At 41.8% G+C, this 16,630-nt stretch overlaps 1 protein-coding gene across 1 annotated transcript in view; it reads right to left on the bottom strand.

Annotated features, from left to right (window-relative positions):
• Positions 1-16,630, bottom strand: part of KCNB2 (potassium voltage-gated channel subfamily B member 2) — a 367,046-nt gene that overhangs the window by 296,147 nt on the left and 54,269 nt on the right. The gene's annotated exons all lie outside the window — the stretch shown is intronic.

Below are 16,630 nucleotides of genomic sequence, written 5' to 3'. Positions count from 1 at the left end.
ACACTGTGCCACTTTTTTTTTTTTTGGGTTTCCATTCCTTATTCTATCTTTAGTCTTATTCTCTAAGGAAAACTCTCATAGTTCTGAGCCCTGGCTGTACACTAGGATAACTTGGGAGCTTAAAAAATACACCCATATCAGAGCCTTCTGTTTTTCCTTTCCTTCAGTTTGAGATATAATTGACAGATGGCACTATATATAAGCTTAATGTACGGAATAATGACTTGACCTGCACATAATGCAAAATGATTTCCACAGTAAGTTTAGTTTTCAATGCTCTGTCGGTGATTCTAGAAAACAGCTGGGATTCCAAAACACTGCTCTACTGGTGATGATGAAGCCCGAGGAGCCAAACTTGGGTGAAATCACACATCCCTTGGCATCCCTGGACAACCCTATGTAGGAGAGGGTGCTCTCCTTCCCTCTGGGTGGAGGCAGAAGAGAGGCCAAATGAAGCAGCCTCTGTTTGTCAAATAATAACACAAGGCAACCCTCACAGAGGGAGGCAGAGAAATCTAAAACCAAAGAAAGAAAATGCAAAATATTAAAGAGTTTTAAAATCAATAAAATGAATGACTGAATGAGAGCTGGAAACATGTTTCTCTGCCCGAAGGTTGAGGAGCTGGCAATTAGTAACCTAGCTGGTGGATGTCTAGTCAATAGATTTGGAGCTTGCTGGTTATATTTCTGTGCTTCCCCTGTGGGTGGTAGAGCCAGCTCTCGAACAGTCAGGCTAAGTCAGAGTCAGCAGCTGTGCAGCCCTGGGTTTTCCTAGGATGTAACAAAGACCACCCTGGGGAAGGTGTGCTTCATTGGCCTTAAAGATCAGGGACCTAATCCCCCAAATCCTAGCTTCCTCTATATCATGATGGGTTTGTTAGCCATGAAATTACCTCAAGTTTTTAAAACCAATTTATATTGCTAGTCTGAGCCATCATCGGAGATAGAAAGAAGGAACTTTCTAGGTGATAATTTGTGTACACTGGGCATGACTGGAGTTAATAATGAGAAATCAAAGAAGTTGCAATGAATCTACTTAAATTAGATGATAGATTGAATACTGTCTAAAGTTTGCCTCAGAAGTACTTGCTTCAGAAATTTATCGACTAAAGGCACCAAGGGTGTTTTTATTAGTAGTTTTTCTATTTTGGGGCGGGAAACAATGTGGTGCAGCAGGGAAAGTTCTAGGCTCTTTCACAACCACATGGCCTAGGAGGTCATCCAACCTCTCCAATATGATTTCTTCAACAATAAAGTGGAGAAAATGGCATCAAATGGCTTCTGAGTTTCTTCCAGCTATAAAAGGCTATAAATTTATTGAAACTGGATTTTGCAGAAGTCTGGGGGTACTGTTGGTGTTGTGTGTGTTTTTGGTTTGTTTAAGAGGCAGAAACTAGATAATAGTCAAGATTTTATGGCTGACTTGAAAATATATGTGTTTGTTTTCTACAAGCAAAGTGCACAATTAGAAATACTCATTAAAAGAAGAACTCAGCTTCTGTAAGAGGATTTTCCGGAGCTGTAAAGGAGACGGGCATGAAGTTATTTTGGAGAGAAGCCAAAGAATTAGCCACACCGCTGACGCATGGTGGCCCATGCCTTCAGTGTAAATAGTTTCTGGGGATTAAATAACAAAAAGGTTGAATTTCATGATCGTGTGCCAACCCTGTATAAGTTTCCATGTATCTAAAGGGGGAAACCTCGGGGCACCCACTCTAGGTCTGGTGCATTGTGAAAGACAAAGAGACAAAAAGAAGAGATGACAGAATGAGTTCTGAGCCTTTGCAAAGCCCACAGGACCTTAAATGATCCCTTGCAGAATTCTGAATGGCTGTGGTAGGAATTTCTAATTACTAGTGTTGGGGAAAAGAATGAGAATTCCAACAATAGTGAATAGATGTAAGTGTTAACATGTGTTAACTGCTTTCCGTTCACTTTCTCAACCAATCTTCATAGCTATATGAGATAGGCATTATGATTCTCCCATTTTGCAGATGAGAACATGAGCTGGTCAACGTCTTGCAGTTGGTACGAGGAGAAACAAGGAAACACCTACCCAACTATCCCTTTAGTTTTTTCTTTTTTTCAAAACCCATTTCTTCATCTTCTTTATCTTCTTTACCTCACTCAATTACCTTCCAATCTGGTCTCTTGTAGGCTTTTCAGCACCCACTCTGATTTCTGTTCTCATGTTTGGCTGATGACAAGTCTTTCAAGACTTGTAGGTTTAACAGTCTTTCAGTCAAGTTCATAACAAATGGGGCAGCTTATCTGCTAAATGGAATTTTTATGTAAAAGATATGAAAGAAGAGGGATTTGGAGAGGTCTTCCAAGAATTAGCTATTTAAAAAGAAACAGAAGAGAAAGGGAGGGAGAGGGGGAGAGAAAGAGAGAGGACGAACCTAATAGTGACAATGAGCACTGAAGCTTATCTTTGCTTCATTAGCGTCACCAGCAACATTGCACACATTTCCTCCTCATTCCCCTGGTCTCGCAGCCTATACACATGCTCCTCGTTAGCTAATAGGGATCATCTGATGGAAAGAATAACTGGAAAGAGTAACTGGAAAAGAGGGACTATATCACTCTGGATGGATTGATAGCTCTAATTTCCCTATAAAAAGGGATCTGTTCAGAAAGAGGAGGAAAGCTTTGTTTATAAAAGCAATGAGCTAAACTGACAACCCTTAGTACAATTTGCCAAGCAAAAACAGATTAGCTCTCTCAATACAGGCTATTAAAAACTACAGAGTTCCTTTAGAGTAGGACTGTTCTTTGCAGCCGGCTTTAATCTGGTAACGCTGCTAAATTCTGGGTTCCCCCAGGCCATATGGTGCAGCAGACCATTTCATGCTCATGTCCTTTTGCTTATCGTTAGCAGAGACTGAGTCAAAGTCCGTGGACTTGCATCAACTAGTGATGGTGGCAGAAGGGCTTTAGCTCCGGAATCTCTATCAACCTTGTCAAACTATCCCAACAAGCATTGCACCTTAATACAAACCATGTACTTGCTCAGTAAATGCACCTTGGACGCAAGAGCACCAACCACCACCCCTCCCCCTGCAATCCATTACTGCCTGTAGGGTCCTCCTGGGGGAGATGATTTGGGAAGCAGATATTTCAAGACTGGAGGGCAGTCATTCAGTCTTAAGGCATGTCAGAGTTGGTCAGAGGCAGAAATGGGTTAACACCTAATTTTTATGGCTCTTTGTTCTTCTCCTTTGACTACATTGCTTCTTACTTTGAAATAAAATTAAGACCTGATCTTCTATAATTTGAACTGTCATGACAAAGATTGCTCCAGGAAAGCAAGACTTGACTTAGTTAAGGGAGAACATCATAGTTGTAAACATCACTGTCTTTTGAGTCCAAGAGAATTGGGTAACAGCCCTGCCTTTGCTTCTCTGTAACATGTGGCCTTGGGCTAGTTACTTAACTCCTCTGAGCTGCAGATTTTAATATGTAGTATAACAAGGATCATAGGGGCGCCTGGGTGGCTCAGTCGGTTCAGCGTACAGCTTCGGCTCAGGTCATGATCTCACAGTTTGTGGGTTCAAGCCCCGCATTGGGCTCTGTGCTGACAGCTTAGAGCCTGGAGCCTGCTTTGAATTCTGTGTCTCCCTTTCTCTCTGCTCCTCCCCCACTCATGCTCTGTCTCTCTCTCCTTCAAAAATAAATAAAAACATTAAAGAAAAAAATTTTTTTTAAAAAAGGATCATAATATTCACTACCATAATATTGCCTCACGTGGTGAGGACAGATGGGATAAAGCATGTAAAGCATTTAATAAATGGTGCTCTCATGATTACAACCTAATCCAATCAAAATGAAAGGATTAGAGCTAACTAGAGAAAAACTGCAATCCGCTCCATAGTTCATAATAGATACTCATCTGCAAACAGATTTCTAATTTCGATAAAAAGCTAGTTTGCTTGCTCTCGGTTAATTGAGTACCTTTTAGTAGTACATATTCGCTATAATGATTTGGACTTCAACCACTTCTTTCCAAGTGACAAATGCATGCCAGACTCTTCATGTAAATTATCCTTTCTACTTGGTATGACCATAGGAGTCAACACTGTGTTCCCTGTTTTATAGACAAGGAGTTTCAGAGACACTGTGAAATAGTGCCCAAATTAGTGCCAAGAGTCAGGATTTGACCCCGTGTCTTCTGATTCCATTGCTGTTGCCTCAAGTTCTCTGAACATCAGAAAACTGACAACAGCAAGAGCTAACCTTCACTGATCACGCATGTGTGTCAGATACCATTCTAGTCACTCAGATATGTAAACTTACGGTTTTCACAAAAACCCTATGAAGGGAGTACTACTATTCCCATTTGATAGACTAGGAAAACTGAAAATTAATTAAGGAACTTGTCCAAAGTGACACAAGTGCCAGGCAAAACCAGACCATTTCTCTCTGAGAATGTCCTGTCCTGTTAACCACCATGCCACAGAAAACTCATGGATTATAAGATGCCTTTGGTCAGAAGGCAGGCAGCTGGGAGTTTTTTTTAGATGCTTCTTTGACACAGACTCTTATCTTTTCTGCTTTACATTTCATGCCCCAAATGAAGTTTCAGCACCTTTCTCCATAATTAACAACGCAGTGTATTTACCAGCCTTTGTCATGTACTTCCAATCTACAAAAACAGCCAGAGGCAAACCCCATGACATCAGAGGTAAGAGAATAAAAGGGAAGACCCGGAACATTTCCTCTTGTCACAGGGTGAGATCTCAGGGGCAGAGATAAGGGCACTGTCCAATCAATTCTGGCCTCCATATTCCCAAGAAGGATCCCATGGAATTCCTCTGGGGCTTTTCTGTCAATCAGGCAAACTCAGCTGAGTGACAGGATAAAAAGTCAGGAGGATGGTAATTCCTTCATTCTGATGGTAACCAAATCTAATCTTGATGCTTCAGAATGTCACATGAATTGAATTGTGTTGCTTCAGAAACACTCAAATCCTTCGATCTCTGAAGGTCAAAGAGATGACATCTGCCTCTTGGGTGCTTCACCTGCCTACCTTCAGCCAGGAGTTACAGCTTACTGCCAAAGAGGAGAAGACGCCTATCTGGGTCCAGCCTTGACAACAAACACAGACAGGAATGCCCAACCCTCATGCCCAGCATCAGGAATCACAAAGCATTACGAAGGGATTAGGTTTCCCCCACAGGTTTGAAAGTGGAGCCTGTGCTATATCCATCCAGGCCAGACCTGGGCAGTTACACTAATGGTAAGGATTTCAAAAAAACTTTTTCTTTTAATGTTTATTTATTTCTGAGAGAGAGAGAGAGACAGAGAGAGAGAGAGAGAGAGAGAGAGAGAGAGAGAGAGAGAGAGAGAGAGAGAAGAGGCAGAGAGAGAGGGAGACACAGAATCCTAAGCAGGCTCCAGGCTCTGAGCTGTCAGCACAGAGTCAGACGCAGGGCTTGAACCCATGAGCTGTGAGATCATGACCTGAGCTGAAGTCAGATGCTTAGCTAACTGAGCCGCCCAGGTGCTCCAACTAGTGGTAAGGATTTCAGATTCACACTGCCTAGACCAGCTCCCAAGACGACAGAAGCTAGCATGTTTCTGGGCTTCCTTGAGAATTCCAGGTGGCTTAGAAGAGATTTAGGGAAGGGAGAGAATGAAGGGAATATTTCAGCCCAGCCCTCAATGTCTCCCCACCAACACAAATTATTGGACCGTATTGTCTCCATTCCCCAATTATACTTAAAACATTTTAAAGACATTATCTTCCTTATGCTAACCCCATCAAGACCCTATTTGCATCCAAATTTTAACTTGATGTATTCTCTGATAAACTTATTATTCTCTTTAATTAGATTTGAGTTGATTAGAGCTAGTGGCATTCCTCATGGTTGTTCTTCCCGACTGAGGGAATAATGCATCATTAGAATTATATTTAAATCCCGAAGCCAAGAAAAAATAATGAAGCTGGGCCACTTTACTTTCCCAGTAATGTGAATATATTTAATCTAGACATCACAATTCATATGGGAAAGGAAACAACCCTTTGGGAAAAAACTCATCCATTTTGTTCACAGTCTAAACTCTGGCCATGCAAAGTGTGGCCTAAGGACTGACAGAGGCTGTATTGCCAGGGAAGTGGGTAGGAATGTGGAGGGTTAGATCCCACTCCAGACCCAGATAATCACAATCTGCACCTTCACCAGGTCCCCAGCTGATTCATGAGCACATTAGCATTTGGGAAGCCCTGGTCTATATTCTCTCTGAGTTCTCTCTCAGTACTGCAATCACAGTCACGGAACAGAAAGAGAAGTACAGCATGACTATTTCCCCTTCCATCTTGCTGGGAATCCCTCCCAGTTAGCTATCCAGCACTTCCTAAATGAAATTATAATTGAGACTGAACTTTCAGAATGCTTCAAGTTTTCACACGTTTGGATCAAGTCTAAGAACTCTTCCAAACTTGGACATCAACCAGATTTAGACAAGTGAGGGAGTGCAGTCATCAGGGCCAAGTGCTGATCTCCCAGGCTCCAAGGGGAACAAAGAGATGCAGAATGTGTAGGTTACAAAGATGGTACCCATAGAAGGTGTGCTAGCAGAATGGCTCCCCAGAGATACCCATGCTCTAATTCCTGCAACCTAAATATGTTAAGTTCCATGGCAAACAGACTTTGCAGATGTAATTAAGGTTACAGACCTTAAAATAGGGAGATTATCCTGGATTGTCTGAAGGGACCAGTCTAATCACATGAGCCCTTACAAGCAGAGAATGTTCTTTGTCTGTGAGTGGGCAAGATGAGGCAGAAGGAGAAGTCAGAGAGATTTGAAGCTTGAGAAGGATTTGAGGTGCCATTGGTAGTTTGACTATAGACACTCAGGCGAGGAATGCAGGAACAGAGAAGTCAGTCAAACCTACTGGATTTCAGACCCACAGATCTCTGAGATACTAAATTCATGTGTCTAAAGCCACTAGTAGTAATTTGTATGGGCAGCAAGAAAAAACTAATACAAAAAGGATAAAAACACAAACCCACTGAATTTAGCTGAACTGAATTATTCCAAGATAACAGTTACACATGGAGGTTATGTTTATCAAAATGCTGCCATATTGGGGGGAAGGCTAGAAGTGAAAATGAACACAATTTTTTGATCTCCAGGAGTTAATTTTGTCAATGGAACATTAAGCATGCCCATTATAGGGGTGTTGATTCAGTTTCTTAATTACATGCTTACCAATTAACTGCATAATTCTTCTCATAGTAACAGATTAGGCCAAATCATGATGGTGTTATCACTCATGCATGAAAACATCCCCTCACAGCATGAAGGTTGGCACCATCATAACTTATTTGCCAGGGTGGCCAGGCTGTGTTATGCAGGAGTGGCAGCAATTAGTTGTGTGAGGTGTAGTTCACAGAAGTAGCATCCTAAAAGCAGGATCAGCAAACTCTTCCTGTAAATGACCACATAGTATATATTTTAAGCTTTGTGGACCAAATGGTCTCTTTCGCAACTCCTCAACTTCTCCAGTGTAGTGTGAAAGAGGCCATAGACACTATGCGAATGAAAGAGGTTGCGATCCATTAAAAATTTCTTGGCACCAAAATCTGCATTTCTTTTGTCATGAAATATTCTTCTTTTGATTTTTTTTTCAGCGCTTCAGGAATGTGAAAACTATTCTAGGCTGGGAGACCATATACAGTAACAGGCAGTAGGTTAAAGTCAGCTGACCCCAGTCCTAAAATTAAGGCTGTGCTTGGACAAAGGAGGTACCGGCACAAGGCTAAAGGCCAGGCTGGATCGACAACTCCTTCAGGACATTCTGAATAATATGGAAGTCAACTCAACAGGAACATCTTTTTTTTTTTTTTTTTTTTTTTTGAAAGAATGAAATATTTATTTCTATTTCATTCTTGTCTAGCTTGACAAAGAACGTTTGTTCATGTATTGATATTAATGTCTGACAATTTAACAATTTAATTACAATGTTGTTATGGGTTGAATTATGCCCCCACCCCCTAAAAAAGATATATAAAAGTCCTAACCCCCCAGTAACTCAGAATATGACCTTATTTGGAAATAGGGTCTTTACAGATGTAATTAAGGTGAGGTCATTAGGGTGGTCTAATTCAATATGACTAATACCCTCATGAAAAGGAGAAATTTGGACACAGACCTGCACACAGGAAGATGAGGGAAGAAATCAGGATGATTCAGTACAAGGCAAAGAACACCAGGATGGCCAGCAAATCACCAGAAGCTAGGAGAGACCTGGAACAGATTTCTACCCTCACAACCTCAGGAGGAACCAACACTGTTGACATCTTGATTTAGGGCTTCCAGCTTCCAGAACTATGAAACAATAAATTTCTGTTGTTTAAGCCATCTAGTTTGTAATATTTTGTTAAGGACAGCCCTAGCAAACGAATACAAATGCCTTTTTATTCCCATCAGAGTTATGATATAAAGGGGTATCTCTATGTATCTTCTTTCTCCTCATTTATCAAAATAACTGCCTGGTGGTAGAAAGGGCAATGCTAACAAATCTGGTAGCATGGGAGATTGGCTACCAGTCTGCACTGTTAAAAAAGAACATACCTAAAGTGTGGCCCTTTTATTTGTTATGTTAAAAAAATCAACATTCGTGAGGTCAAGTCAGTACCTGGAAGTTCATACATGCTGTCTACAGATGCCTAGATACTAGACAGGGGCAGTTGTATCACCATGCACTAAATGTAGAAATGAAGTATCAATTGTACCAAGTGTGTAAAGTTGAAGACCTCTGGATTTGGAGTAGAATGAAAAGAAAAAGAAACAAAAATTTTATACAGCTTATTAACTTCCTACCCTGTTATCTCTCTCCATCTATGTTAACAATTATGGGAATTTTATTAAATACTGTGCACAATAATTTACCTTAAGATTAACTTCTTATAGCTATTATAACTAATAGTGTGGGGGCAAATGTTTGATAGCCAGCTCTTGGGGGAAGAGGTCTGGTTTCTCATGTTTGTCAACTTCTATGGTGTCACTATCCCTGCCATGGCTGATTTCAAGTTATTAGTATTATTTCACTGAACACTTAGTAAGGACATTTCTCACCAGCAGGTGCAAGCCAGGTCCGGAATACAACTGGTTATAACAATATTAACTTACATGACTGTACATTTGACAGACACTCATGCTTCAAATGGGTTAGCCCTCTGTGAGGAATAGGACAAGGTAGCACCTTGGTATTGAAGTGATTCCAAAGTTTCTAGACACTGTGTTGCCTCTAACTAGCTGTGTGATGTTAAGGGAGGGAAGTCAACGCTGTAGGCCTCAGTTTCCTCGTCTGGGTGTTCATTCAATTAATGTTCCCACTCTCTAAACCAGTGTAAACTCACTGTAAACGCACTCTCTTGCCCGTGGTTAGCTTCAGTGGCTACCACAATGCCTGGCTTAGGAGGCTCTGAGAGTGGTCATCTGCTACACTTGCATATCCAGAGCCCAATCCCCTTCTGGTGACAACACTGTCATTTTCTTTGAGGAACTTATCTCCTACTTTCAGTTCATGTGATTCAAGTCAAATTTACTCCTTTCCTGGCTCAAAATTGAACACCAATCAGAGCATCACATTCCCCTTGCCACACTACCTATTACGCTTAACCGAGGAGTCAGCGCGTGATTCACACCAGACCAATATAGCCCAGGGTTGAGTTACCATCATTACCATTACTATTGCTTGTGGACTCTGGGATAGAGAAATTTGTATTCCGTTGGGATTGCTAAGAGCATATTATAGAAGCTTGGAGCTTCGGGAAGCCGTAGAACTCTAAGGAAGAGAGAGCCTGCCCCAGACGGATAAAAACAGAACTGAGATTAACCTCTGGTGACATCAGTTCTCTAAATAAGGAGTTACCAACACCACGAATCTATTCCTCCTATCAATGGGATTCTTCCCATTGCTAACACCTGAACCTTCTCTAACTGAGTATGAGCTGCAATTTGTTCTTCAGAAGTCCCGGACTTACCCTACCTAGATTTACCACATCTGGCTTTCCTTTATGTCGGAGCTGTTGTGGCACAGCGCTTCAAATGTCTTCATGTTTTTGTCCTTGGTGTGATTGTCTTCCACTCCCTTCCTGACAACGGTTTTGACTCTCCTCAGTTACATTTCCTTCTGGAGTTGACATAGCTCAAAAAGCACATTCAACAACACATGTGTGCACGGAACAGGGCTAGGCCTATTCCCAAATGTTGACCCTAGGAGAAATCTACCAACTCCCAATATTATCAAGGATAAAAGGGTGAATGCAAAGGTGAAAACTTTCCTACCTTGAAGCCGCCTCTCAAAGCACTGCAGAGACTTATTAGAGTTCTCTTGAGATACCAATCTAAAGACTCAATCCTCTAGAAACTCTCCTAAAAAGTGTGATTTTGATGCCTGGTTAGCACTTTCTTCCTGGGAGAAACCTGCTAACCTGCTAAACCACTGTGAAAAGAAGTGCTTCAGATAATGTTGGCCACTCCTTCGGTGCATAGCACACACACTCCCCAACAGGGACACAGTCCACACAATAAGACACAAGACAGTTAGTTCTGCTATGGCATTACACATGGCTTCGAAAGAGCACCATGCTATGCAAAATCGCACAGTAAAAACCACAGGGCTCATGAGAAAAATGGATGCTTAGAAACCACAGCAGTGAAACATTAGGGAAAAAGTCACCTAATAAACATGGTAGCAAAACTTTACGCATGTTAAATGGTTCCGAAATACATAAATACTGCAATAAATATAACACTTTATCTTGAAACGACCTGCAGTTTGCTTATGGAAGTGGGCTTTGGAAGGACTGCAGCTTGTGAGTTATTGTGAAGGGGGGGGGGGTGGTGGAGGGTGATCCGAACATAGGAAGCAAACTGGAACCCCAGATATGGGTGTGTGTGGCTCCCAACACACACAGGGAGCTGAAGTGGCTGTAAAAAAAGGCGAATGTTAGAGATGTGTGCAGCTCACCCTTCCAGCTGGGTGCAGTTTTTTCTTTTTTTAATGTTTATTTATTTTTGAGAGAGAGAGAGAGAGAGCACAAGCAAGGGAGGGGCAGAGACAGAGAGAGAAGGAGACACAGAATCCGAATCAGGCTCCAGGCTCTGAGCTGTCAGCACAGAGCCGGACACGGGGCTCGAACCCATGGACTATGAGATCATGACCTGAGCCGAAGTCGGACGCTCAACAAACTGAGCCACCCAGGCTCCCCGTTTAATTTTTTTTTTTTTAATGTTTCAGCTGGGTGCAGTTTTATGCATTCATTAGTGTTTACCAGGGACCAAATCATGCATAAGAAAACAAGAAATTCTGTTATGCTCAAACTGTCCCATAACATATCAAATGTATTTTCTAAATAAGCACACAGCAGAACTGACTGTACCTTGATTTTTTACTTTATACTTTCTACTGAATCTAGGTTGGAAACAAGGTTCTCTTTGATTTATAAAATAATTAGATATACAGGAAAATCCAAATTTAAAACCTCCAGAAAGTGTTTTTTAAATGTTTTTAATTATTTTTGAGGTGGGGGGTAGGGGCAGAGAGAGAGGGAAACACAGAATCCAAAGGAGGCTCCAGGCTCTGTGCTGACAGCTCAGACACGAGGCTTGAACTCACAGACCACAAGATCATGACCTGAGCCGAAGTCAGACGCTTAACCAACTGAGCCACCCAGGCGCCCCCAGAAAGTGTTTTAGCATCTGTTAATCATTAGGCTAAACCCCTCTTGCCCTTTATCTTCACTCCTTAGCGACCTCTAGACTTAGCACCTGGGATCCTCTATTTTTGTGTCCTTTTCTGCATGAAAATCTGCTTTCATGAAAAAGTGTGATAAACTTACATGTGACTGATAAGGTTAAAGGAGAAGGAACAGGGGCTCCTGGATGGTCCAGATGCTTAAGCGTCCAACCCCTGATTTCGGCTCAGGTCATGATCTCACAGTTTGTGAGATCAAGCCTCACGTTGGGGTCTGAGCTGACAGCATGGAGCTTGCTTGGTATTCTTTCTCTCCCTCTCTCTTTTTGCCCATTTCCTGCTCACATGCACAAGCTCTCTCTCTCTCTCCAAGTAAATAAATACACTTTAAAAAAAAGGATAAGAAAAAATTTTTATAGTGATCAAAACTTCAAGGTAAAGTAAAGGAAGTCAGCATGTATTTTCAGATGTCAGGCATTATCAAACTGATGGGAGAACTGCTACCTGAGGTAAAGCAGTCTTCTAAATACTTCATAAATAGTATGTAAAGGTCATCTACCCAGAACAATAGCCCTCAGTACCCACTTTATCCTGGTTGTTTAAGGAGTGGCTATGGCATCAGAACATGCATGTCTACATCTTACAGATGTATAGATGGTTCCTCCTTATACCAGTTGTTTAAGAGAGTTGTCCAAGGTGCGTCTCATCATCCTCAAAAAGTTTTCACAGGGTTCTTATGAGGGACAAGTGGAAGAACGTGGTTTCTGACATTGCATTTGCCACATCAACAGAAGGCAGTGTGAGTGATGATTGAGGGCACCCAATCTACAATCAGAACATGTGGATTAAAGTCTTGACCCCACCGCCCCTCTTGGTTGGAGCTTAGGTATGTCTCTTCTGCTTCCAAGGTTCTGCACTTCATCCTTACAATGGGGATAATGATCCTTTTAAGAAAATCATATTAAATACATATCAGAGGGCTCAGCACATTGTCTAGACAGAGCTGGTGCTCAATACATGTTATTAATAACAATAACAGGAATTCAATACGAGCTGGCTCTATGGACACCCTCTGTACCCAACACAGAGGTTAGTCACTTAATTGTATGCAACACATTATACACATAAGTAGCCCAAAGGTGCTCTGAATATGATGGATTATTTATCAATTTCAAAAGACACTTAAGATCATGCCGTAAAATGTGGCCTTAGCTTTGTGGTTTGCTGAACAAGCACAGGTTCCTGGTCCCCCGAGGGACTAGCAGCACAAAACTTGTGGACAGATGACCTAGGGTGGGCTGTGGGCTGTGTGCCCAGGCATTCTGGGGCTGCACACCGGGCCAGGTGGCTTGTGTGCAGATATTCAAGCCAAGCCCTTGCCCTCCTTAGCTCTCCGGCCAGACACCAGAACTAATGTGTGTGCCACATTAATAAATGTGATTTCAATCTTCTGAATGATTCTAGGTTTTCTTTTGGGTGGTAGCCTTTCTATAGAAATAGAATTGCTAGGCTGATTTTGAAATTGCTTTTTGATTCTGGTGACATTTGGCAGTTTAAGCTTTTAAGTATCTTGTTTTTGAAAAGATTACATGTACTGTGTGACCGCATTCTCAGGACACTGCAAAGTTTGATCCTGAAGCTGAAGTCCCCACAGAACTCTCTCTCTGCAGCTGACAGTGCTGTCCCCATGTTCTTTCCTTGAATAGTATCACCTGGGGGGGGGTGCCTGGAGGGCTCAGTCGGTTAAGTGGTAAGACTCTTGATTTCGGCTCAGGTCAGGATCTCACGGTTTGTGAGTTCCAGCCCTGCATCAGGCTCTGTGCTGACAGCTCAGAGCCCACTTGGGATATTCTCTCTCTCTCCCTCTCTCTGTGCCTCCCCCACTCACACTTCTCTCTCTCTCAAACTAAATTAAAAACACATTAAAAAAAATAGTATCATCTGGTAATTCAATACTAGCATTTATTCAGAATAACTTTTTTTCTCCTTTGGACTGAAAACAAAATCCTCAAATGTGAAAATACCTACCACATTGACAACAAAGATTTTGAGTAAATTCAGATTTTCTTTCTCATTTAGCTAAAGCTAGTGAACGCTGTACTTAGAAATGATAATTTAGATGAATTGAAGCCTCCAGCATGTAAAAAACATACCTCTGAGGGAAAAAAAAAAATGTTTTAAAAGCCATCTCAGGCTTATAAAATGTATAGGAGATTGTAAATGTACCACGGAACCATAACAGTATCATATTTTTTGTTGTTAAGGAGTGTTTCCATGGGGCGCCTGAATGGCTCAATCAGTTAAGCATCTGACTTCAGCTCAGGTCATGATCTCCCGGTTTGTGGATTCGAGCCCCAAGTCAGGCTCTGTGCTGACAGTTAAGAGCCTGGAGCCTGCTTCAGATTCTGTCTCTCTGTCTCTGTCTCTGTCTCTGTCTCTGTCTCTGTCTCTCTCTCTCTCTCTTCCCCTCCCCCCACTCATCTTCTGTTTCTGTGTCTCAAAAATAAACATTAAAATTTTTTTTTTAAAAGAGTGTTTCCACAGGCACAAAGGGACTGTGTACCATGGCTGAGTGACATTTCAGTCAAGGGAAAGGCACTGAATGTGTGCTTCCTCTTTTAGGCTGCTCTCCCAGATTTTCTGAGCATACAGATAACTGGAGAAGTTTTCCCTCAAAATTGTCTAGTTCCATATGCTTTGACTGACAGACCGGTACAGAAAGTGAAGCATGCATTGGGCAGAATAAAGATGTTTAAGAAGTTAGCATGCATTTGTAGAATATTTCATGTTTAAATATTTTACTAATATGAACATCACATAAGCTAGAGTATTTAAATAGTAGGGTGGAGGGGACAAAAAAAGGGAGGAGGCATGGTTTTTAGCTCTGTGTCTCCTAGTGATTTATAGGATTAGCTGTGGACCAGATAAACCACTCTACCTAATGAACATAGGCTTATGTGCTGATGAACACTTAGCCCTGAAACATTTGGCTGTCTGTGAGAAGAAAGGGGTGATCATGAGGACACTCAGGGAGCAGTGGCTAGAGGGGACACTTTACGAAATGGAAGCACGTCTCACGGGCCAGCCTGAGTGTGACCCTTCAGAGCTGAGAGTTTGGGCACCTGAGTTCCCCATGACTTCTCCTCATCCATCAAATAGGGAGACGAACAGACCTACCTCCAATGGATGTTGTAAGAATTAGTTAATACAGGTAATTCATTTAGAATACAGCCAGGAAAATAAATGTTAGCTGTAGGATTTGATACTTTTTTTAGAAAAACAGATTTAAAACTTATTCAACGGATCGCACTGCACCCAAATACTTTCTTTCACAGAAACGTGAAAAACAGAAAAAAAGATGCTTGTAAATTCACTTTGATAACCTCAGAAGAAGCCATATGAATACACTACTACTGAGAACCATTTTCCTTTTCTTTCCAAATCAACAATGAAATGCAGGCTGTCTGTTCTGAAATGTTACAAATGGGTAATCTTTGAAATCTGGTCTAAGCTTCCTGTGTGCTAGAAGCCTCCCTCCTTCAGTTTATTCAAAAAGTCATGACTCATCTTCCCCCTAACAACCGATCAACCTTCCTTCCAAAATGTTTTGTAAAACATTTTGGGTTCTTCGCTGTCCCCTGAAATGTGTCCAAATGGCTGGGGTTCTAAAGCCCTCCATTAGAAAAAAAAACCTGTAACTGCATACCAGAGCCTTCACTGCTGCCTTTTCTGTTTCCACCCTCCCTGTTTCAGTAAATGACGCCTCAGTCCTCTCCCCAACCCCTTCCTCAGTGCGGGCTTCCCGAGGCCCTGAGATGACTCCCACGACTCCTGACTGGCCTTCCTCCAGGCTGAAGTTGAGTATCTGCACTCCTGAGTCATGTCAACTTCAGAAGGTCAAAGGATGAGAAATGCCACTAAATCGTGATGGGCATCTTTATGACCTAAGTTGGTAGAAGGAATTTATTTCCTTCCTCCACCTTTGGGGATAACTATCTCACCCGATCGATACAGTCAGAGAAAGTTAACCTCAACATTGATTGACTCCGGCTGACTGGAACAGAACTCTTTACAATAGAAATATTGCTATGAGATGGCATCATGATGAACCAGCCAGTCAATGAAAACACACCAAAAATAACATTTACAAGCCTCCAGTTTCCTTTTTATATTATTCTGATTTTGTAAAATCAGAATGCTGAGCCCACCCCCTTGTTTCGTAGACGAAGAAATTCAGGCTCAGGGAGATTAAGTGTCTCACACAAGCCCACACAATGAGTTCAAGAACGAGTTGGAATAGATCCCAGGTATGGAAGTGCTGAGATCCTGGGCTCCTGGAGCTGCTCCATGGGACTCTCTTTCAGGTACCTCTGACTAGAAGATGCGCTGAGCACTTCAATATATAGGGGTCCAATATGAACCCACTTCAAATCAAATTCTCTGCATACAAACTACATTTGAGTGAAGATTTCTATATAGGACTGAACAATCAAACGTTAGGGTTGTCTTATCAGATTCTTACGGCATTAACTGTAGGCTAACTTTTTAAAAAAAAATTTTTTTTTAACATTTATTTATTTTTGAGACAGAGAGAGACAGAGCATGAACAGGGGAGGGGCAGAGAGAGAGGGAGACACAGAATCTGAAACGGGCTCCAGGCTCTGAGCTATCAGCATAGAGCCCGACGCGGGGCTCGAACTCACGTACCGTGAGATCATGACCTGAGCCGAAGTTGGACGCTTAACCGACTGAGCCACCCAGGTGTCCCTGTAGGCTAACTTTTAAAGAACACTGCACAGTAAGATTTCATCATGTAGATTATTCATGCTCCTTTTCATTAGATTCCTATTTTTTTTTAATTCGCCTGAACTACTCTGATTAGTAAATTGACATTTTTGGAGGCTCGACACAAGAGGAAAT

This window comes from Prionailurus viverrinus, chromosome F2 (assembly GCF_022837055.1).
Source record: "Prionailurus viverrinus isolate Anna chromosome F2, UM_Priviv_1.0, whole genome shotgun sequence".
In the NCBI taxonomy this organism is placed as follows: Eukaryota; Metazoa; Chordata; class Mammalia; order Carnivora; family Felidae; genus Prionailurus; species Prionailurus viverrinus.
Note: the sequence above shows the minus strand (reverse complement) of the source record. Positions and strands in the feature narration are given on the sequence as shown.